We start from the raw sequence: 20,987 nt of genomic DNA, 5'->3' as shown, positions 1-20,987 counted from the left end.
GTACCCATGACTTGAAGGTGTTGGTGTTGGACTGCAGTGGGCAGGTTTAACAATCACACAACGCCATTTTTGATTCCAACAGTTGAAAAACACCTGATGAAGAAGCAGTGCATGGTGCCTCCAAATATGCCTTTTCGGTACAGTCCGGTGCTGTGTGATGTTTTACTCTGATAGTTCTTGGTCATGTTTAGCTGATCGAAGACAGTGAAAAAATTTTCGTTCTTGGAGATGAACCTTTCAAATATTATCCACTTCAGAGTAACAAAAGTGATTAGATTGGATGTGTGATGAATCTCCACAATGCGCTTACCCCAAGGATTTCTCATCAATTGATTTTCCTGGATCTCTTTCGTACAATAAAAGTTCACAGCAGATTGACTTGGAAAAGAAAATCGTGTTCCTTTGCATTACCCGAATTCAATCTACATTTCAATGCAATTTCGGTAACTGCCTCAAATTATTCTTTGAGATGTTATTATAGCGTCGATGCATATGAAGTGACCATTGGAGTTCCAATTATCATCAGACAGCTGTGATCATCCAAAAATAGCAACATTGAAAACAGCGACGAAAGTGGGATTCGAACCCACGCGTGCACAACACAATGGGTCAACAGCCCATCGCCTTAACCTCTGGGCAACCTCGTCACATACGCTATGTTGCAAGTGACCTTGTGAATAAGTGAATTTCGTAAATTATGCAGAACAGCAGAGTTTTCTCCCTAGTGTTGGTGAAATGATATAGCACAGTTCAGTTCCAAGAATATGGTCTTACCCCTGGGTTGTGGGGCAAGCGCACTCCCACTGTGACACTGTACTCACAGTGATCTGAACAAAAATGAAGAAATGACCATGTAACAATGTCTGTTGAATTCTGTTACGATTTGAAGTCAGCAGAATGAAGAGCCCCTGATAACAGGAGGTGTAAAATTTTCTGTGAGGAATTGTTTTCCAGACTGGAGGAGAGTGCATAGTGCTCAATGTCAATATTCAGAACAACTTTCTTCCGCTCAGATATTTTTGACACGCACTTGTGTAAAGGTCAGACAATTTCAAAATCCTAAATAAGGCTAAACCGTCATTGAATTCAACGATGCAAAAACCTTTATCTGTATCTTTTTCTTTGGGCGTGTGACACCAAGTCACTGCATGATCATAGCAACATAATGACCAAGTGTTTGAAGGAAAATGAGTGCCGTGCCAGAGCGCATACTGGGAGCAGCAGTTGACACACGGGGAAGTGCATTTCCCACAACAGGAACACTTCCCAAACAGCGGACTGCAGTGGAAGAATTCAGAGAGGGCTTACATCTTGTAATTTGATGCCAGAGACACAGTGGAGATCGGTCATTGAGTCTGTTCAAGATGAAGATTTTAAGATTTCTACAGATGAAAAACAAAAAGGCTGATTTGTTAGTGAAGGCAAATATTGAAATTGTACATTTCAACAATATACCCATCTTTGCAATAGGCAGCTCACCACTTTCCTCACACGGGGTCAGAACCACTGGTGAAGATGATTGTATAATCCAAGTAACTTCTGTCTTTAGTTATTTTAGGACACCAGCCCCATTTACAATGCTTCAGCTTGAATAATACGCTACACCTTTCAAATCCATGAACTTTTCATACACAATCATATTCAGCTGTGCGTGTTCATGAAATGCCTTTGTGTCTGAAAACAAGCAAATTCGAAATTAATCCATACCCACACGTTTCCTTGCTTTCAATGGTAAATTCCCTCCTTGTATGTTTGTTCGTGTCTCTTTTAAAACACTATGAAATCATAAATCTACGTTTCATTCCCGGAAAGTCATCACGATTTCAATAGCTTTAATGAATGGAAGAAACTCTCATCCAATCTTTTCTCAAATCATTCACTAAATGTTTTGGAGCTCTAACTAAAATTGCTGATTCACTCGAAAGGACAATTTCCCCGATTTAGTCATTTCAAACTTCAAAAAATTATGTGAAAATCTCTTTGTTTACTTTTAAACTTGCGTGTTGCTGGTCCAGCACTTACACATCTCGTGAATAGACTCCTTCATTCTGTCTATCATGCCGACGAAACCATTCGAACTGTTCTGATGCTTTTATGTCTCAGTAAACCCCGTCCCTGGGCTTACAAGTATCTTGTCATCCAGGAAGCAGCGTCTGTGCCATTTGCAACGTCTTCACATGTCTTTGGTGGAGAATAAGGGCAAGGATTACACACAATGCTCCCACGAAGGGTGACCTAAATATTTCACAGTTTACGTGATGAACTCTGTGCTTTTTAAACATGATTTTTCTGAATCCCCATGACCAGAGTGAGTAACATCTATTTCTAAAGGTAACTGAAGTTCAAATACATCATAGAAGGGCGAGAGTCATTCCAGTGCAGACTGGTTCTGGACAGTAAATATCATTACCAAAGGCCACCGTAGATCTGAAATCAACTCTCCACAAAGTAATTATTATATCTATTGTGTATCATGTTTCCGTGTTGTTGCCCACTTTGTTCATCACTTCATGTGTCCCTGTATTGAATTCTACTGAATGATTAATTTGTGAATGGAGACATTCCCTTCACCTCTTAATCGAATCTCCATGGAACATTGAATAATTGTGTTCATATGCTTGCAAAGGACAGTCCTGCCATTACTAGGATGAATCAGTGAACATTCCCCCCATCCTCGAAGGCAAGGATTTCCTTCTCCAGTTGAGGAGATCATTACAGCAGTGAACCCTCTATGTGCGTTCATTAAAACTAAAGCAGTTGCAGCAAGACGTTCAGACTAAGATTTTGCAATCTGCTTGCATTGTTTGATCCTAAAGTTACATTCCACGTTTAGGTATGTGTGTGAATGATAGCAATTTTTGAATCTTGAGCAATGACGTTTTCATATTGTCAGAATACTACCATTCAATGTTCTCTCTTTCCCTTCCGGTTCACTATTCAATTTCGTGCATTTTATCAGTTTATCTTACTTTTTCAACAATTCAAACCGTCTTGCACCTGATTACCAATCCGAGAGAACACCATAATTTTGTTAATTTATATGCAGTGCAGCTGTAGGCCGCGGTGACGAATTGGAAAGGCATTGGTCACGTGAACCAAGCAGCAGTCGCGGGCTGGTGCAATCTTTATCCAAATCATATTGTCAGAAAATAAGAAAAAAAACAAAAAAAAACTGCCATTGTTGAATATCATACAAAAACAGAGATTGCTGGAAAAGTTCATAACGTTTGGCAGCATCTGTGGAGGGACTGACCGAGTGGATCTGAAACATTAACTGTGATTCATCTGCAAAAATGATGCCAGCTCTTCTGAGGTTTTACAGCAATTTCTGTTTTTGTTTGAGATTGTCAGACGTTGCGGCAGGTTATGAGAACACTGTTTTCTAGAGGCAAACACACAGCACGGACCTGATAGTGTGAAAGGCAATCAGAATAATGAAGGGGTCGAAGGGGAAATGTTGGAAAAGCACAGCAGGTCAGGCAGCATCCGAGGAGCAGGAGAATCCACGTTTCAGGCATAAGCCATTTATCAGGTATGAGCCTTGTGAGTCGGCCTGAGGCACACTGCAGAAGCCAGGCGCCATCTCACTGACACCTCCTCCTACTGCCCCGATTACAGCCTCACTTCCCATCATTTACTAGGCCATCACAATCTCATCACCTCTGGGGAATCTCCCAATCACAGCTTCCAACCTCATTGTCCATGATCCCCACACTGCCCGATTCTACCTCCTTTCTCAGACCTGTTGTCTCAGACTGCGCCTGTCTGACCAGCCTCATTTCTTCTTATCTCAACACCTCCCTGTCTCCCAGTCGAAGAAATCCCCACCTACGTTCGTGACACCACCTATGCACTTCATCTCCTCCAAGATTTTTGTTTCCCTGGCCCCCAACACGTCATCTTCACCTTGGACATCCAGTCCCTGTACACATCCATCTGCCATGACGAAAGTCTCCAAGCCGTCTGATTCTTCATCTCACCCCATCCCACCAAGTACCCTTCCATCGACACCCTCATCCACCTGGCTGAACTGGTCCTCAACCTCAGCAACTTCTCCTTCAAATCCACCCACTTCCTCCAAACCAAAGTGTGAGCCATGGGCACCCGCATGTGAGCTTGCTACGCCTGCCTGTTTATCAGATTGTGAAATTGTTTGTCTTTCGCAGTTACACTGGCACCTCTCTCCACTTGTTCCTCTGCTACATTGATGAATGCATTAGCGTCACTTCGTGCTCCCACGAGGAGGTTGAAATGTTCAGCAATGTTACCAACACCTTTCACCCCGACCTCAAATTCACCTGGATCACCTTGGCAACTTCCCTTCATTGCAGACATATATACAAGCCCACCGACTCTAACACCAGCAATAGGTGGCACAATGGTTAGCACTGCTGTCTCACAGCGCCTGAGACCCGGGTTCAATTCCAGACTCAGGCGACTGACTGCGTGGAGTTTGCATGTTCTCCCTGTGTCTGCGTGGGTTTCCTCCTGGTGCTCCGGTTTCCACCCACAGTCCAAAGAAGTGCGGGTTAGTTAAATTGTCTGTCATGTAAATGTAGGGGTATGGGTGAGTTGCGCTTCGGCGGGTTGGTGTGCACTTGTTGGGCCGAAGGGCCTGTTTCCACACTGTAAGTAATCTAATCCAATCATCCCACCCCCATCGTGTGAAAACGCTATCCCTGCTTCCCAATTCCTCTGCCTCCACCACATCTTTTCCCAGGATGGCTAATTCAATCTCAGAAAGTCACAATCCTTCTCCCAATATCACAAAATCCCTTCCCACGTGTTTGACAATGTCCTCCACTTCGCACTCCACACCACCTGCAAGAAAGACAAAATCCCATAGTCCTCAACTTTCTCCCCACGAACCTCCGCATAAAGCACATCATACTCCACCACTTCAGCCAGCTCCAAACAGTCCCAACCATCAGAGATATATTTCTCTGCCACGCCCTAGCAGCGTTCCGAAATGATTATTCCCTTCACGAATCCCTCGTCAGGTCTACAACTCCCAATAAGTCCACTCCCCACTACTGCATCTTTCCCTGCCAACATTGTCATCTCCGTCCATGGCCCCAAGGGATCCTTCCACATCGATTGGAAATTCACCTGAACCGATTCCAATGTCATGTACTGCATCCGTTGCACCCAGTGTGGTCTCCTGTACATCAGGGAGACAGCACGCCCTCTTGCAGATCATTTCAGAGAACATCTCTGGGACATCAGCACCCACCAACTTCACTGTCCCGTGGCTGAACACGTTAATTATCCCTCCCACTCCGTCAAAGACGTACAGGTCCTGGGCCTCCTTCCCCGTCAAACCATAATCACCCAATGCATGGAGGACGAAAGCCATACATTCCACCTTGGGATTCTGTCACTTCACTTGATATTTGGAGATTGTACAGTTTCCTCATTTTCCTTCCCCAAGTCCCAAGCCTCCAAATTTGCACCGTCCTGTGGACCCATTCCATCACTGCTCCTTCTTACCTATCATCTTCGCCCTCACCTTCATCCAACTATCGCTTTCCCACTACCTTTCCCCAACCCCACACCCCTACTATTTATCTCTCAGCCCCGACTCACAAGCCGTTTTGCTGATGAAGGGTTTATGCCTGAAACTTGGAGTTTTCTGTTCCTCGGATTGCAGTGATCACAGTCTGTCTGAGTTTTGCATTTATTTTGGGTGAAGGCAGGCTGGATCTGAGATGAGCGCTTAACACCTTAACAACGTGAGTGATATCAGATCGCGAAGTTAGGAGATGGGTGAGTACAAATGCATCACATCACCCAGACTGAAAAAGACATGCAGAAGGAGCAAAGCCCCTTCAGTGCGGGCACAATGACAGGTGAACTGGAAAGAAGACAGTACGACACACTGAGATGGAGTGGAATTATTTATGAGAAAGGGTTCAATATTTATTCTATTTTGCATACAGACTGCCGTCACATTGGAAAAGGAATTTCCTGCAGTGTAACGGCGATATTTTCCCACGATATCACAATTCAGCGAGACACTGACATATTATCTTCTGGAGCAGCGTGGTCTAGTGAAAGCATGATCGGCCATCAACCAGAATTCAATATTTCAAAGCTCTCCTCTGCGCTGTACAACCTATTTACTGCTCCAGTAGTCAGATCTCAGTTGCTTCACAGAGTATCTTTTTTCTGCTTCCAGCCTCACGTAAACATTTCAAACCTCATCCAATCATCAGTGTTTCCACTTTAACCCATCTTTTGTAGCTCCAAGGCTGACACAGATGCGAGTGACCAATTGGCCGTTTCGAGCATTCTCACTCTGGGATGATCTGAATGAAAAATTGCACTGCGTCTGATCCGCAGGACACCCTGCAGAATTTCCCCAAGCGGGATGGTGCTGTTTATCCCATCCCCACGGACTGAGACAGTAACAGTGGAGATCTTCTGATGTCATCCTCGAAGGCACATGCGACAAAACCTCAAGGCTGCGGGAAACTGCTGTGGTCAGCGCGAACAGAGAAGTTCAGCCGGAGCCTGGTAACACATTAACCAGAAATTCATGGATAAAAAGATGCTTCTTTTCAGATGAATCCGATTCCGACCATCATTTTAACACCTCCCGAGAAGAGAATAGATGTGGGAGAGCGATCAGTCTCAATTGGTTCCACCGTTTACAATTTTGGTCCGTGTGACAACTAAAGCAGAAACCTGGAACTGTTTGTCCTGCTTCTGAAAAACAGGTGAGTAAATTTTGAAGAGCATAGATATTTCTCCCTGATGTTCATGAAATGACCAGGAGCAGAGTACGGTTCCCTGAGCATGGTCTGACTTCTGGGTAATGGGCTGTGATATTCTGCTCACATGATCTGAACACATACAAAGAAATGACTCAGTGACAAGATCTGCTGAAGATTCCAGATCTCCCTGCCCTGTGTCTCTCTGGCTGACAAGCCATCTTCAATGAGGGATGGATGAGACACCCAGCAGCTGGGAAGTCTATTAGGTTAAGACCTTCCTGAGTACATACAGACAGATAAACTGAATGGGAAATAAGACTGATACAGTGAGGGCTACACGTGTCAAATGGCACTGACTCCCACAGAAATCTGGTACATCCCAGTCTCCATCATCTATCTGGAGTAAAGAATTATGTTTGCTCAGGATCTGGAGTAGCTACAAGAGCGATGGACCCTGACAGAGACAACAATTAGAAAAACACAGTGAGGGATACCACATGGAGAGTTACTAAGTAATATCACCAGAGTGCAAGATCAAACAATTGTGCAAGAAGAAAGGGTTTTAATTCATGTTACACTGGGATGCGCAGCATGTAATCAGGCGAAGTGATGGCCGAGTGGTATTATCGTGACGCAATTTATCCAGAAACTTAGCAAAAGTTAGCAGTTGAAACTTAGCAGGTTCAAATCCCGCCATTGCAAATGATTGAATGTGAATTAAATACTTCAAAAAAAATGTCATTAAAAACCTGAAAGTGAGTATTCCGTGATGAACAGAAGTCGATGGAATGAAAACAGCCATATGAGCGGGAATGCAGCAAACTGTTTTACAGACTGCAGAGAGTGCATAGTGCTGTTTCCAGTGGTCAATATCTGTACAAGTCGACTGAAGCAGCATTGGGTGTTATCACACTGCATCCTTTACATAATGGTGCAAAAGCAAGGGCAATTTGTCTTGAGGGGACAACTTCCAAATCCTCAATGAGGCAAAACACCCAAATGAAGTAAACAACAAAGTAACCACACAAACTGGTGTTACGTCGTGGGGTAAACATCCCCTGTTCAAATTTCGCTCAAAATCGCTCTCTGTCAAATTCCTGAGTCCAAGTTCGATCGGTGAATGGTCGATGTGAATAAAAACTGCTCTGATCTCACAACTTCAGCATTTCATAGGCCCTTTTATGTATGTATGGCAATAATAATTGCTCCCTCACTGTTACTTCAGCACACATACAGAAGAAATAAGTATAAGAACAACAGTCATGTATGTGACTGGGATTTGACCCAATGATGCTGCAGCCAATCGATTCAGCTGTACTTGAAATTGCTTCCATCTTTCCTGTGTCGGTAGTAAGATTGTATAGCGTAGTGGGGAGTTTTCATGCATTGAATTGTACCCAACATCCATTCTCAGGTTGAAATTTACTGTGATATAAAGAGTTGATGAATGATACGGGGCAGTGTTGACTGGAATATAAAGACGTTAGTAATGACACGGCCAGAGTTCACTTGATACCATGTCGATAGAAACGATGGAAATGAGGATTACTGGGAGATAAAGCCACGAAAATAGAAAAGAGGGGTTATAATGGGATGCTGGGTTAGATAAAGAATAATGCAGGGGAAATCAGGAAAGACTTAGTTGTGCCCGAAGAGAGGTTATCCAGCTGACGTGAAGTTGGTAAGAATAAATACAAAGGAAATTCCCTCGGTCAGGTGAGTGGAAACCCAGCGGGGCACGATAAATATGTTTGGAGTAGGCATTTTTTTATTCTGAGAGCGCTTAAGTTCGATGATGAAATTTTAGAAGTAAACACATTTTATGAGCTAATTCCAGAATATTTGCAAAGTGCGTGCAGGTAGTCAAGGAGTGAATTTAACAGCGACAGGCATTCTGGGCTACGTGGATGGGGGTGCAAAAGGGAAACACTCTCAAATTGGTAAACCTTCATAGAAAAGAAAATGCATAACACCTGCAACTGAAAATGTTAAGTATAAGAAGAGCTGGTGGAGTTGTAAGGTGCAGCATCCCATTCTACATGAACTGTTATCTAATGTAAATGCACTGAACTGTTTGGTTTAGCTCTGCATTAAATGGAAGTCGGTTATCTCAGTCTGCTGACGAACTGTTTTATGAGAAGAGTGAGACCAACAGCGTGGGATTAATTTTCTCACTGTCTCAGGTTTCCACAAGGGTCATCACCTCCACCGCTCACCTGATCTATAATACTGTGGTGACTCGAGTGAGCAAGATTTAGCTTGTCGATGTAAAACATCGTTATCGTTGTCATCTGTTGCCTTGAACATTCACCCGAAAGGGGAATGAGTACATTTGATGCTCTTTGATCTCCGATTGAACAATCATGCAACAAGACTCAACCGTATTCCAGTTTGAACCGACGTTTCTCAAAGACAGAAAAACTACTTGTCCAGATCCTTTACCACATTTACTGACAGCATTCAAACGCCACAGATATAAATATAATACTTTTGATTGGTTTCATGAGCTGTGCAGCTTGCAGGAAGTGGAATGATATGAAACAAGTTAAGCAAACTTTCCAAGGATGTAATCCAGTGCTGGGTCAGCGATTTGAGGAAGATCATCAAGCCAAAAGTTCACCACTGTTTCTCGGTTCACAGATGGATATTCACCTGGGGAATATTTGCAGATTTTTGGTTAATAATTAGCATGTTTCCTCATGGCAAAGCATTTTCACACTTCAGAATCTGGAATTTCCAAATAAATGCTACTTTACTCAACATTGTTTTCAACTGAGCTTCAGTCTGATGCTTCAGTAATCCATCGTCAATGTCAGTAACAGCATCTTTAGATATTCATTGAACTTCCAACTTTGGCATTTTGTGCACCTTTAAGTACTAGGTGCTGAATAATTGCGCGACTGGAGCTGCAGACAGTGTACCAGCCACATGACTGACATGTACCTTGGGGACTTTAACTCAACTGCTCTACTTTTGCTGTACTGATTATATTCCCTACAGTATGGAAACAGGCCCTTTTGCCCAACAAGTCCACACCAACCCTCCGAAGAGTAACCCAACCAGAACGATTTCCCCTCTGACAAATGCACTATGGGAGATTTAGAATGGCCAACTCACCTGACCTGCACAATCTTTGGTCTGTGGGAGTCAAATTGGGAAACCCACACAGACGCAGGGAGAATGTGCAAACTCCATACACAGTTGACCGAGTCTCAAATCGAACTTGGGACCCTGTTGAGGCAGCAGTGTTAATCACTGAACCACAACACTGTGGGATCTTTGGTGGTGATGTGCTGCCTCACTGATACCTCAGTCACACACGCTGCCTCATTTCCCTGAACCGTCTGGTTTTGTAATCAAAGCTAATGCAGACAGGGTGAAACTGACATGAACCTGTGATTATTGCAGCATCAGGTTCACGAAAAGGATACAAAAGTGACACAAAACATGTGAAAAGTAGATAACATTGACAAATGAGTTTCCGTTGGTTCCCGCGTTGTTAACAGACAATGTTACATTGCCGCTATCGCAGGGCATTTCCTTCGACCAGCTTCAACCTGCACAGAAATCGCATCAATGAAACTTCACCAACTTCCTTCTGAAAGTTCATAAAGGTAACATGAAACATACTGAATTCATCAATAATCTTCACCATTCCAACATCAAAGGACCCGTTGCACCGTTTCCATGAATATTGAAGATGTAAGAATTTAAAGTCTGGTTGAAGATTTGTAGCTCGGGTGTCCGTTGTTGTGGTTCTGTTCGCCGAGCTGGAAGTTTTTGCTGCAAACGTTTCGTTCCCTGGCGAGGGAACATCATCAGTGCTATTGGAGCCTCCTGTGAAGCGCTGCTTTGATGTTTCTTCCGGTATTTAAAGTGGTTTGTTCTTGCCGCTTCCGGGTGTCAGTTTCAGCTGTAGTAGTTTGTATGTGGGGTCCAGGTCGATGTGTCTGTTGATGGATGTTCTTGCCGTTTCCGGGTGTCAGTTTCAGCTGTAGTGGTTTGTATATGGGGTCCAGGTCTATGTGTCTGTTAATGGAGTTTGTGGATGAATGCCATGCCTCTAAGAATTCCCTGGCTGTTCTCTGTCTGGCTTGTCCTATGATGGTCGTGTTTTCCCAGTCAAATTCATGTTCCTGGTTGTCTGAGTGTATGGCTACTAGGGATAACTGGTCGTGTCGTTTTATGGCTAGCTGATGTTCATGGATGCGGATTGTTAGCTGTCTTCCTGTTTGTCCTATATAGTGTTTTGTGCAGTCCTTGCATGGTATTTTGTAGACTACGTTAGTTTGGCTCGTGCTGGCTATTGGGTCCTTTGTTCTAGTAAGTTGTTGTCTGAGTGTGGAAGTTGGCTTGTGTGCTGTTATGAGTCCTAAGGGTCGCAGTAGTCTGGCTGTCAGTTCTGAGACGCTCCTGACATATGGTAGTGTGGCTAGTCCTTTTGGTTGTGGCATGTCCTCGTTCCGTGGTCTATCTCTTAGGCATCTGGTGATAAAGTTGCGTGGGTATCCGTTTTTGGCGAATACCTTGTATAGGTGTTCCTCCTCCTCTTTTCGCAGTTCTGGTGTACTGCAGTGTGTTGTGGCTGTTTTGAATAGTGTCCTGATGCAGCTTCGTTTGTGTGTGTTGGGGTGGTTACTTTCATAGTTTAGGACTTGGTCTGTGTGTGTTGGTTTCCTGTGTACCCTTGTGGTGAATTCTCCGTTGGGTGTTCTCTCTACTAACACGTCTAGGAGCATCCGATTCTGGTCTGATCATGTTTGAAACGGTATAAGTCCGTCAGAACTCTCCACCAAGAATCTGAGGAACTTCCTCTGGTCAGTAGCTGGGATGAGAACTCCAGACGAAATGAATTGACGATGAATCAGCAGAACAATCAATCATTCAGTTGAAAACTGAACTAAACTCCAATTTTGGTGCATTTCAAACCCACAAAAATTGAATAGCAATGTTACCAAAGTTGTAGAAATCTAACACGCTTTTCATTGCGCCACAGAGCTGCGCTCGCCACAATTTTTACTGCACCCAAAGTTACGGTTGTCATGGAGAAAATGTTGACAATCACCAGGAGATGCGGAGGGTTTTATCAAGGAGAAGATCTTTTGTTTGCAAACAAAAACCGTGACACTCAGAAAACAAACTCTTAAATGCCCCAGAACCTCTGGTTGTGTGACACTTTATACCTTTTCTTTAATCATGTTTTGTTGGCTTATCGGAATGCCCAAATGTGTTAGTCAGAATTACCTCACTCCAGCTATACAATAAACCAATGGTGTTAGTTCCCATTATCATTCTACTTCTGCCACTGTGTTCTTTTTCCTAATTCTAGTTAATATTTATTCTACTGTCACTATTAGGTATTCTACTGCCACTGGTGCTACAATGATCTTCCAAACCAGGCTATCCAGTCATGATTAGATATTTAGCTATCCCATCTATCACAATGTCTTCCTATCCCAAGGTGACTCTCCTAACCACTGATTAGATACTGAATGTCATATCCTGCTACAGGCATCTCAAGCAGGCTGACTCCACTATCAATTAATTATTTAAAATCATGTCCTTCCTATTTATTGTCACGACTTTTCCCCACCTGCCATGATGATATTTAGTAGGCGAGGCTGGCTTTACTTATTGTTATTATCTCAGCTTTCAGACCAGTCTGACTCTGCTAATTGAAGTAGGAGCATTCCACTATTCTTATCCCATCCTAGAACACTGGCACAATCCTGCCCCCGTGACCTTTTGATGCGTGTAGCATTATGAAGACCCTTTGTAACAGATCGCCAGTAGTTTCTGTGCCTTTACCCTTCCGATGCTTTCATGCTCTGTATTTTCTGTACAGTGTTCGGATTTTTCATCAGACATCTGTTTATCTTCACCCACTTTCCAGTAGCTGGTCCTCATCCATGTGTGCTCTTGCTTCTCAAGTATTCAGCTAAACACAGCTGAAATGTTCTGATGACTCATAGCTTTACCAGACGTTCAAGCAGTGAATTCCGAATAAACAACACACTCAGAGTGAAAACATTCTTCCTATATCTCCACTGAGCAATCTCTTCCTTGCGTTTAACGGGGATCCCTGGTTGTTAACTCTTCCCAGGAGAATTTTATTCCTATAACACATCCAGATCCCCTTAATGTGCACCTTAATCACTTCCTTACTCAGCCTTCTCCACTCTCAGATAAAGAGCCTGAGCTGAGCTCGTCTATCTTCGTCATGACAATAGATTCATGCTGGAAACGTACAGCAGGCCAGGCAGCATCCGAGGAGCGGGAGAATCGATGTTTCTGGCATAAGTCTTTCATCAGGAACGAGTCTTGTGAGTGGGGGCTGAGAGATAAATGTGAGGGGTTTGGTGTTGGGTGCAAGGTAGCTGGGAAAGCGAATGGTGGATGGAGGCGGGGGAGAAGTTGTTAAGTCAGAGGGGGAGAGATGAATGGGTCCAGAGGTTGGTGTTGAGTTGGATGCTTCAAACTGTGATAATGTGGGGGAGGGGAAATGAGGAAGACGTTGAAATCCACAGTTATCCCGTGTAGTTGCAGGGTCCCAAGGCAGAATTTGAGGCGTTCATCATCCAGGCGTCAGGTAGTAACGCTTTGGTCGTGGTTTATGCCCGAAACGTCGATTGTCCTGCTTGGCAATTCGCATTACAGGAGAGATGTGAAAACCCAAAGATAAAAAAAGGACAAAAACATAGATTCAGAGTTAATGGAATTAGACACAGTGCAGACAGAAACCATTTGGCCAGATACGTCTGCACTGTCCCGTGGAAGAGAGTCACACTACCCCACTCTATCTTTCTAAACCCGCATTTATGATCCACCTACAAAAATAGATATTACTGCAAAAGCTCAGCGAGTCAGGCAGCATCAGTGGAGAGAAATCAGAGTTAATATTGCGATTTAAAAACAGTACCGAGGAAGGGTGTGTTGATCCGAAATGGTCATTCTGTTTTCCCCGAGTTGCAATTCTGACTTTTGACTCTGATTTATAACACTTACAGTCCATTCAGATTTTGTTTGCCATTTACCTGAATTGCACGCCTTTGCATTATGGGAAGGAATCAGAACAGCCAGAGGAAACTAACAAGGCTGAGTGAGAGCAGGAGTGTGTGCAATTTTCACACAGTCAGTCACACAAGTCTGGAATCGAATGCGGGTTTCTGGCACTGAAAAGCGCTGTTCTACCCACTGAGCCCTCCCAATATGCAAGCACCCGGTGGAAGCGAATTGGACCGCATCTCACGCAGTGACAGGCGGTGGTAGTACCCAGGAATTTTATGCAAAAAGAAGCCTATTTGAAAATATTGGAAATTAACATTCGCTTAACTATCCGAACTCTTTTTTCAATCAATTGTCCAATTGAGTCGTCTGTCTTGGCATCACAAAATTCACATCTGAATACTTTCAAACGTTATGAGGATATCTGCCTCTTCAACCTTTGGATGCACTGAGTTCAAGATTTCGAATACCCGCTGTTTCAAAACATTTGTCTGCACATTCACTCAAATCTGTCCTCTTCTATCGTTAAATTTATGCCACCCTCCCCTCCCCCCGTGATCGATCTCACCATCAAAGAGAAACGTTTATTTCACTCTACACCATCCATATTCCTGATAATTTTGTACATCTCAATCGTGTCTACTCTCAATTTATTCTGCACTAAGGAAAACACGTCCAGACTAAATAATTTCTCTTTTTCATTGAAACTTTGACCAAGACAATATCGTGGTAAATCTCTCCAGCATGATTTCCAGTGCTATCATATCCGTGTTACCATGCAAATTACAACACTGCACACAATAGACTAGATAGAGCCAAATGAGCAAGTGAAATAAATGATGCAGAAGTCCACAGAAAGACACATTTTCAAGTAAGTTTTATTTTCCTCAGTGGTTCCCTGTGTCCTTTTTCTGAGCCTGATGTTCCAATAATCTCTGGTCCATTTTGTAAAAGCTGCTACATGAGAAATGATCTCACAATCACGGGAAGGAAATGGATTGTTTGAATTGAAAGTGAGCACGTGGTTCTTCTACGATGGTACAGTTGTGCATAAAATATCAAAGCTGGAGAGCTCCTGGTTAAAGACGGGGAGGAAGGCCATATTTGTCTCCCTTTATGTGATTATTAGGATACAGCAACAGCATTAACTCGCACTGCAGATTGGCTCATCTGAAGCGTGCTGGAGCCTTAAGTGAGAGATTGATTAATAGAAGGGATTCTCTTAAATTTTCCTTAACAATGCGCTGTTTTGTTACTTTGATAGGAAGACCTGTTTTTGATCACATCGTCTCCACATCAGCCACTTTCTCCCAGTAAACACTCCAAACCATCGTACATCACTTTCATTCCGACAAAGCCACATGTGATATTCTCATGCCCTCCGTGATAATTGGAATTCACAATGTCATTCTCTGAGATGCAGCAATGTAGCATGAAGTTGGTTGTTTAGTGAACAAAGAAGAACAAAGAACACAGAAAAATTGCAGCCCATGAACAGACCCTTTGAACGTCGAAGCCTGAGCTGATCCACATCCACTGTCTAAGCCTATTACCAAATTCCTGCGCATCTTTATCTTCTGCACCCCACCTACTCATGCATATATCCTGGCGCACCTGAATTGAATCTACAGTGCTTGTCTCTACTACCTCTGCTGGCAACGCGTTCAAGTCAGCTAACACTCTCTGTGTAAAATACTTCCAACGTCTATCTCTCTTAAACTTTTCACCTCTCACCTTGAACGCGTGACATCTCATGATTGAATCCCTCAATTTGAGAAAAGGCTTATTTTTATCCACCTTGGCTATACCCTTCATGATTTTGTAGACGTCAATCAGGTCCCCCTCAATCTCATTTCTTTTAATGAGAACAAACATAACCTACTCAACCTCTCTTCAGAGATAGCATCTTTCTTATCAGGCAACATCTTCATAAACTTTCTCTGCACCGTCTCCTAAACATCCACTTCATTTCGGTAATTTAGCGACCAGAACTGTAAACAGCATTCTAAATGCGTTTGAACCAAAATCTTGTACAATATTAACATGACCTGCCTGCTCTTGTACTCGCTGCCACGTCCAGTGAAGGCAAGCATGCCATATGCCTTCTTGTCCACTCGATTCACCTGTGTAGCTACCTTCAGGGTACAAAGGAGCTTAACTGCCAGATCTCTATGCTCATCAACTTCACCAAGATCTCTGCCGTTTCCCGTATCCTTGGCTCGAGAATCAGACTTCCCAAAATGCATTATCTCGCATTTGCCTGGATTCAACTCCATCTGCCAATTCTCCACTCAACTCTTCTATCTATCTATATTCTCCTTCATTCATTGACAGTCCCCTATGCTTTCTGCTACTCCATCAATCTTAGTGTCATCTGCAAGTGTAATGCCGATATTTGGGTGAGCAACGTTTGGAGAATGGAGCAGGGCAGCTCCTGGTAATTAGATTCAATGAAAATAATATCTGGAATATAAACCCGATCAGAGGATGAGTGACAAAAAGTTTGAATTTGCTAATAACCCATTCATGTCCCTTCAAAAGGGAAATCTGCCGTCCTTAATGAGACCTGACAACATGTAACTCCAGGCCCACAATAGTGCGGTTCACCCATAAATTCCCTCTGACTCAGTTCAAGGAGAATTAAGGATGAATAACAAATGTTGTTTAGAAGATGATGGCCACACTCCGTGGGAGAAGAAAGAATTATAAAAAAGATACATGGATGACGGGGAAAGTTGGGAGACGTCTCAACGTGGACGCAAATTCAACTGACTATCCAAATTAAATAGACACAAGGATACCCACGCCGCCATGAAGTCAGGTCCATGAGGGTGGGGGTCTGTAGGAAGGGATTCGATTACTCTCTGAAATGTAAACTCACTCGCTCAATTACAATGTGGACAGGTTATTCACCACTCCCAAATGTGAGAAGGAATCAATCAGGGGACCAACTTTCAGAGTTGCTATCAGGTTTACAAATGATTGAAAGGGTCCTATTCTGCTGTTATTGCAGGTGTTCATCCCATCCAGGAATGAACCATGCTTGGATGCCTGTTTCCCATGGAGTACCACTGTTTCCTGATGTAGATCAATAATTCAAACTTAGTTGTAGGAGTCATGTTTAGAAGTTTACAGACGATGAAGCAATTGGCCGTGTAGTTTACTGTGATGAATACTCCTGGGCACTGCAGGGATGTATCAATCAGGCGGAAGGGAAAAAAAAGGCGATTGGAATTGAATCCAGACCAATAAATAGTAATGAATTTGGGGAGTTGTAAGAATCAGAGTGAGGATTCTGAGTGGTGTACAGGAACAAAGAGATCTTGGAGTAGAGATTCACAGATCTCTGAAGATTATTGGACAGGGAGATCAGATGTTCGAGAAAGGTTTTGGATATTTTCTATTGTTGATCACAGCCTGAGGATGATATTCGATCTTCAGCAACCACCATTTTAGAAAACAACTAAATGAATGAGCGCCAGTCGGGTCAATGCAATAATAAACATTTTTAAAAATTGTATGATCAAAGGTGGAGGGCTGAAGTATTGCACTTGGCCCATCAAGACCACTTCAACACTCAATTAATTTACGACTGATACCTCTCCAATTCATGCTGGTATGTGTCTTTGGGAATAATTTGCAAATGGTGACATAATAGTGCATCTTCAAACTTGTCCTTATAGTCAGTATAGATTTTTTTTTAGCTTTGAAGGTTCTGTCAACAAAGCCTGGGTGACTTACTCCAGTGAATCTTCAAGGTGGTGCACTCGGCTGCAATTGTGTCTTAACAGTTAAGGGAATAAATTTTCAGGTATTGAACAATCTCCAGTTCAGTGACTGTATTGTCGTGGAGGGTGTCCAGTTCTCTCAGTGACATTGAAGCTGCACCCACCTAGGCAAATGGAAAGAGTTCTGTTAAACATCTAATTTGCACGTTGCGGTCGATGTAGGGTTCGAGGAGACAAGAGTTGAGTTAATCATCAAATAAAGTCGACCGACGGATATGTTTTGTCGTAAACGTCTTTATATGGGCTGTCAGGCTTCATTGCACCTAAATACTAGCTCCCAGGGCGATTACACGGAAGAATTCAGTTACAATGAAGCCATAGAATGTCAAACGAATGTCCTCAGTCAACCCTGACTGCATCGTCTCTAATGGTGTTACACCCCAGTAAACACTGTCATTACCCTATCCGATAGAATGACAGAATTCTCCAGTGGAGAAAGGGAATTTCAGTCAATGGAGCCGGTATCGACTCTCCGAAGTGCATCTCACCCAGACCTCGCTCTCCTCCCTATTCCAGTACATTTCACCAGAAGTAGGGCCAGCTCTCCCGCTTATGATTTAGAATAAGCCTATAACCTGGACTATAACCTGGCGTCCTGTGACTTCTGACTTTGTCCCCGCTTTACCCATGGCTAATTCACTTAACTTACTTAATTCACTCCCTGGACACGAAAGGGCAATTTAACTTGGCCAATCAACCTAACCCTCCCACTGAACAACAGTGCGAATTACTGAGCCAATGTTCTATCATCGTGAGCAAATGCCGTATCATTTTTAATGCCTTTATACCCAGGTAACTAAGCCTCATCAAAGCAAATCAACCCAAATTCAATGTATTGAAACGCTACTTTGTCCTTTACAATTTTATTTCTGCTGAGGGAAATGTTTCTGCATTCATATTTGGATGTTTTTACGTTGTTTCTTCGTCATCTTCCTGCTTCCAGTAAACACTTCAATCCAGAACAAGTATGCCAAATGCTTTTCATTCCAACACAGTCACAAGATGCAGCATGCAGAAGTCACGTGTTTGCACCCTCACTGACACTCTGCCTCACTAAGAGCTTCCGCTCTTCCCACCCTGATTCAGGCAGCACTGTCCTTCGTGTGACATGATCCATCGAGAATGGAAGGACAGGTATCAATACCCGCAGATGGGAATGGAGCGTCAGTTTTAAAATATTTAAAAATGACCCCAGCGGAGAATTGAGCCCTGTGACTGGCGGGGACACTAACCATTACAAGAGTGTCAAAGGACGCCCTTCAGCCAATTGTGGCCATGCTTATCAAAAACAACTACCTAATAAACTGAATCCCTTTTCACAACGTTTACCACACAGCCTTGTATGTCTTGGCATCACAAGTTCACATATGAATATTTATTCAGGCTATAAGAGTTTCTGCCGCTCTGAACAATACAGACAGTGTATTCAAAATTCCAACCCCTCCCCTTCCCCCACCCCCCATCCTCCGATTGACAAATAAAGCTTTTTCGCACATCTTCTCAAACCTTTCTGCCTTTCTCTTTAAACCTCTGCTCCCCGCTGATCGTTCCCTCCATCAATGGGAGACTCGTGCAGTCAACCCTGCCCATACCCTAACTGAGTCATGTCTTCTCTACACTTACTTTGCACTGCGACAAACAGTCCATTCTGTCCTGTCTTTCTTCCTAACTGAAACTGTTCATCCCAAACAACATCTTGGTAAATATCTCATGCAATTATCTCAGTGTGATCACATTCCTGCAATAATGTAACTTGCAAAACTGCACACAACACACTAACTTTATCCGAATGAGCATTTGTTTTAAAAATTCTGCATTAGTCTGAGTGTGATTCGGGTTAAGCAGAATTTATTACCCATTCCGAATTGCCCAGAGGGCAGTTGAGACTCAACCACATTGCTATGAGCTTGAAGTCACATGCAGGCCAAAACAAGTGTGGATAGTAGATTACATCCTGAAATGACATCAGGGAATCCGTTATTTTATCGCAACAATTGTCAATGGATCGAGAGTATTCATTCGATTCTTCATTGCAGATATTTGCTAAAAAACCAGTTTTACAATCTGGCATGGTGGGACTTAAGCTCCAGTAGCCAGGCTATTACCTCGGTCTCTGGATTATCAGTTCTATGAAATTACCACAAGACCAACGAAGGAAGCCACAAAAGCTGATTTTTTCCAATAAAATTTATCTTCCCCCAAACTGCCCTGAGTCTTTTCCATGAGCCTGATACTCTAATTGTCTCTGGCCTGTGTCAATAAAACTTGATACATGGGGTAAATTTCACAACCACGGTACCCAAATGGATCAAGTTGTTTAGAGGTCCTGATGGTGGGATTGGTGCACATTCATAAAACAACAGTGACTGCAGCAGCACAGACAAAACAGTATGAATGGGAAAGAGAGTGATAGATTGTGCATTGCCTCAGAGAAATGGGAGGAGGGATGTGTGGGATATAGGAAATTTATGTTTCTTCTGCAATTCTAAATTCATTATATAAAAAAAAACTGAACTCACATCAGCGTGCAATTGTTTCAGCCAGGAGCTGATTCAACAAGAATGGGAACTCTGTAAAGGAAATGCTAATTGGTTTGTTTGTATTAGCTAAAAATGTATGCAAGAAATAAACGGGACTACAAAACAATGGTAACCCCATTTAGAAGGGCTTCGTGATAAGATGCTGTGAAGACAGACAGTTAAACTCAATATGCCTGTATAAACAATAGGTATAAACATCTGTTTCCCACTTTTACACAAACACAGGAACAAACCCCAATTAAACGAGTCTTAAAAATAAGATACTGAGAGGGGCGGCACCAATGGAAGAAGTAAATAATGGTTAGGCAAGGATGTGCCCACAGCAGGATAAGGGCAAATGGCCTTGAGAACAGGAGAGAACTTTTTTTTTCCACAGACAAGACCGGATAAGACACGAGATAAACAGGAGTAATGGGTACTGGTCTTAGGGAAGTGGAGGATGTAAACAGGGGAGGAAACAATGAAATAAGAAGAAAAAAAACATATAGGAACCAAATTATATAAATATCGAGTATTTGTTGAATTCGGTGTGTTTTGTCCCTGCCTTGTGGACATCACACCCACTTGCAAGTGTGAAATAAAGAGCTCTGCTGATTCAGACTTTGTCTCGAACTGAAATTATTGCACTGCGTGAGCTTTATTTCTCACAGATGGAAAGGAGGATTAATTATCGTGGGAAGGAGAGTTATCTCCGACAACGGGTGTGTTTGAATTCTGATGTATGAAAAGCAGAGATGTGAGAGAGTGGAATTTGAAGGTTAAACAATCAATTTCTTACCATGTGTCACACAACGTACCACGGAGAGAACACTTAGTATCGTGATTTGGATTCGGACCGAGGTTGCTGTGGTCACAAGCAAAATGCAGACAAGCACAATCACACAACCACAGAACCAGACGCTTGCAAGCAGCAATAAGTATACTAGCAGAGGATATGT

General features: G+C 43.0%; 1 non-coding gene across 1 annotated transcript; it reads right to left on the bottom strand.

Annotated features, from left to right (window-relative positions):
- Window positions 1-565: 565 nt before the first annotated feature.
- Window positions 566-647, bottom strand: trnan-guu (transfer RNA asparagine (anticodon GUU)). Its single transcript has one exon. It is a non-coding gene; the product is annotated as a tRNA-Asn (tRNA).
- Window positions 648-20,987: the final 20,340 nt, after the last annotated feature.

This window comes from Hemiscyllium ocellatum, chromosome 46, assembly GCF_020745735.1.
Source record: "Hemiscyllium ocellatum isolate sHemOce1 chromosome 46, sHemOce1.pat.X.cur, whole genome shotgun sequence".
NCBI lineage: Eukaryota > Metazoa > Chordata > Chondrichthyes > Orectolobiformes > Hemiscylliidae > Hemiscyllium > Hemiscyllium ocellatum.
The sequence above is the reverse complement of the archived record's forward strand: the minus strand, read 5'-3'. Positions and strand labels throughout refer to the sequence as shown.